Consider the following 4218-nt stretch of genomic DNA (forward strand, 5'->3'; position numbering starts at 1 on the left):
AACTTCTTTCTGACATTATTTTATGATTGGTCTCTTGGTTACAGTGGAAATGGATATTAACAATTTTATGAAGAGTATACTGACTTTAAAATGTAATCATTTAGCTGGGCTCGGTGGCTCAGCCTGTAATCCCATGCCTTTGGGAGGCTGAGGTGAGTGGACTGCCTGAGCCTGCAGGTTTGAGACCTACCTGGGCAACTTGGTGAGACCTCATCTCTACAACAAATCAAAAATCAGCCGGGTGTGGTAGCGCACGCCTGTAGTTCCAGCTACTTGGCAGGTTGAGGTGGAAGGATCGCCGGAACCCAGCAAGTCGAGGCTGCAGTGGCCGGGAGCGGCCACTGCACTCCAGTCTGGGTGATAGAGTGAGACTCCAACTCAAAAAATAAAAAAATAATTAATAAATAAATAAATAAAAATAAAATGTAATCATTTGAATGCAATATTCTGTTAGTGAATAAGCTTAAAAGAAATGAATGTTCTCTTGAGAGCAATGTAACTCAAAGATATTTTCAGTGACTTTTATATACTAAAAATAACTTTCCTAATTGTATTTTTTTTAAGCAAGGTAAGTTTTCTTCATGGATTTATTCTAAACAATTAATGGAATGGAAAAAAACAATAGTCTTACAGGAAGCATATCAATTACTCTAAGAGAAAACTAATATAGTAGAAAATTTCCTGCATATATAATCAATAAAAGTAAAGAAATGCTCACATACTGTTACCATGTAAATCTGCATTAAAAAGTTATACTTAGAGAAATGGAGGACTGGAAAGCAAATATAAATTTCACTTGAAATATAAACATATTTTAAAGGCTTAACATGGCATTATAAAATAAATACAAACATTTATTTGCAGTGACACATTTAAAATTTCTGTTAATCTTGTTGCCAAAATATCACCATCTTGATATCAGCAAGTCTAAAGGACAAAAAGCACATGCTTATATATACAGCCCTTATACATAAAGTAAATACTTCCTTTGTCATATGGACCAAGGAATATAGTATGTTTACAGTCAGACTTTCTTACATTGAAAAAAAATGGGGTTTTGTTTGTGGCACATTACCCCACTATTCTTTGAACATGTGACAAATGGATAGAAGATATAGGTAGAATATACTTCACCAAGCCTCTACACGTTCTTCAGAAACGTATATGAAAACTGCTATAAACTGAATATAATATTCTGCAGAAGTAGGGCTAGCTCTGTAGTAGTTAAAATGAGATAAACCATAGGACTCACCCATGAAACTAAAGACTTCACCCTCTTTAGACCTGGGCAAGATGTTAATGAATAAGAGTGTATTCATGTATTCCTAACATAGGTAAAAGAACTGATTTGGGAGCTAGGTCACATGGATTGAAATACAGCTTTCCTTCTGACTAGCTGTGTGAACTTAGGGAATTTAGCAAAGATCACTGTGCCTCAGTTATCTTGTCTATAAAACAGGGACAGTAACTGTACCTCAAAGGGTTGTTGTGAGGAAGAAATGAGTCAATATTTATAAAGTTCTCAGAACAGTTTCTGACACACACTAAGTCCCATAAGTGATTAAATGTATGTTTACAGGATATCTCCTGTGGCTGGAGGATACAAGAAGCTGTGGCCCATGCAAGTGTCAGGGACTGTGGTGCTGGGGCTAAGGCTGGGGCTTGGACTGGGGCTGCAGTGGGCCGCCAGGGCAGTGTTCCTCAGCCTGTTGCCGCTCAGCCTATTGCTGTACCTGGTGTGCTGGCGGCGGCTGCAGTGGCCTCCTGGCCGTGGGGGCTAGCGTGGCCTGGTGGGGACTGAGTCGTGAGGCTGGAGGGTTTGCATGCCCTGTTCTCACTCACTCAGAATGCTTGACATCACAGAACACTGTTGGCCTTGCCTCTGGCCAAGTCGGCAGTTAAACGGAAACCTCCTAGAGCCACAGACTCGACTTGAAGGACCTGACTCTGCTGAGCTGCTCCTCATGGGTGGTTACCTGGGCAAGCTCGGGCCACCACAGCCTGCCCCTGCCCCGGAGGGCAAGGATCTGCAGGAGAGGCCTGGCCACCACCCACCAGCCTGCCTGGCCCCCAGTCTTCCTCAGACCAATCCTGTTTACCACGTTTACCCTCTCCCCACATCTCTTCTTCGATACCCTAGAAGGCCTTCCCACAAGGATAGTGGGCCTTTATCAAATCAAGTTCTGATAACACCTCGAAGAGGCTATCCAATCCACCAGGCCCGATATTCTGGAGTGGGGGCACTTCCCACAGTCTGCTGGAATGGTGATCACAAGAAGACTGTGCTGTCTCCTCAAAATATCAAGATGGTGTGTAGCCCAGCGACCATGAGGATTGCCCCTCCTGAGAGAAAAGTGGCTCATTCTGCAAGACCAGAGCAGATAATCAGCTCAACACTATCTTCACCACCAAGTAATGCCCCAGATCCATGTGCAAAGGAGACTATACCGAGTGCCCTCAAAGAGGAGAAGAAAAGAACACTGGAGAAAGAAGACCAAATATGTCCTGATGGACAGGAAAATAAAAGAAGGCACCATGACAGCAGTGGAAATGGCCATTCAGCATTTAAACCCCTCGTGGCCAATGGAGTCCCCACTTCTTTTGTGCCTAAGCCTGGGTCTCTGAAGAGAGGCCTCAGTTCCAGAGCTCAGATGACCACACAAACAAGAGATCCCACCCTCTACCTTGAGCTCCTTGACAAGCACATACACAGCTGGCACCCCTAGCTCCAGCTGCAATGCCATTACCAGTTCCTATAGCTCTACTAGAGGCATCTCCCAGTCACAGCTCTGGAAGAAAAGTGGCCATGGTTCGCCACCCTTCTCCAGTCCAACCACACCCAGCTCCCAGACACCAGAGAGCCCAGCAAAGAAAATTAAAGAAGAGCTATGTCATCATTCCGGCTCCTCAACTCCATTGGCAGCAGAAAAGGAGTCTCCGGGAGAAAGGGTTAAAGATACAGCCCCACAGAAGAAATGACACTCGGGGAATTGCTCATCTACACCTGGCAGCTCTGGGTTGCGTAAACGCAAAGTTCAGCTACTGCCAACCAGGCGAGGGGAACCACTGACCTTGCCTCCACATCCCCTGTTTGGCTATCCAATTACTGCTGAAGAATTTGACTTAGAAAAGAAAACTTCTTTACAATGGCTTGATAAGGTCTTAGAGAACAGGCCAGATGCTGCTTCAAACTCTGTCACTGAGACTCCACCCACCACTCAGTCTTCTTTAACCTTGACCTTGCCTGGCTTTGGAGCTACCACCCAGACCACCAGCAGTGGAAGCAGTAGCTCAGCATTTGGCAGCACCACTCCATCACCCTTCCTGCCTGGGGCATCAGCAACCCCAGCTGGCAGTGGGGTCTTAGGGATCAATATGGCTACCCCAGGCACCAGCTTCACCTCGGGAGCATTCAGTTTTGGAACAGGACAGAGTGCGACCACAGGTACCATCACCCCTTTGGGAGGAGGCTTTGGTCAGACACCCTGACACACCCAGCCAGAGCACACCCTTTGCCTTCAATGTGGCCAGCATGCCTGTCAACAATCCTTTTTTGGAGCACCTGTACTCCCAGCTTTGCTCAGAACACCCCTGCCCTTGTCCTCGGCACATTGGGCAACAGCCTCTCTCCTGGGGCATCCTCAATACCTGCCCAAGGCTTTGTTGGCATTGACCTTTCATATCCACAGCCCCTTCGTTATCCACTGGTGCACGATCCAAGACCCAAGGTGGTCGAAAGCAACTTCAGGCCCAAAGGCGGCTCAAATGCAAGAAATAGCCTTTGTTCCTTGCCCATTTCCCCCACCCCCTGCTCAAGTCTGGACGTTGGAACCTGGCTGCAAGGAAGAGCCTCTGACCCTTCAAATTACATAAAGTAAACCTCCACCAGATCTCTGGCCTCAGCCACCGGGAGGTAGTGGCAGCCCTGAGGCCCTTTCCCTTCTCAAGGAAGCACAAGTCTCAGGGAGTATGTGGCAGGGCAGAAGCCTGATACCTTTACCTGAACAGTTCCACTGGTGACGCTGGAGAGCTAAACTTCTGCACATATTGTTCACTTCCCTGACTCTTGCCTTAGTGTACAACCTTAGTCAGCCAGGCTCCCCTCCCTTTTCCCTGAGAGCCATCTTTGCTGGAGGGCATAAACTACAGCCCACTTGCATCTCTGGTATGTATCTGATGGGACTGGGGTAAATGAACTTTCCTTAAAGCTTTACCCTG

At 46.6% G+C, this 4218-nt stretch overlaps 1 pseudogene; it reads left to right on the forward strand.

The window, feature by feature from the left end:
- The first annotated feature begins 1654 nt into the window (after nucleotides 1–1654).
- On the forward strand, nucleotides 1655–2979 carry LOC103264666 (annotated as a pseudogene).
- The last annotated feature ends 1239 nt before the right edge of the window (nucleotides 2980–4218 follow it).

The sequence above is a fragment of the Carlito syrichta genome, unplaced genomic scaffold (assembly GCF_000164805.1).
Source record: "Carlito syrichta isolate Samal-C Ts95f unplaced genomic scaffold, Tarsius_syrichta-2.0.1 Scaffold20669, whole genome shotgun sequence".
Classification (NCBI taxonomy): domain Eukaryota; kingdom Metazoa; phylum Chordata; class Mammalia; order Primates; family Tarsiidae; genus Carlito; species Carlito syrichta.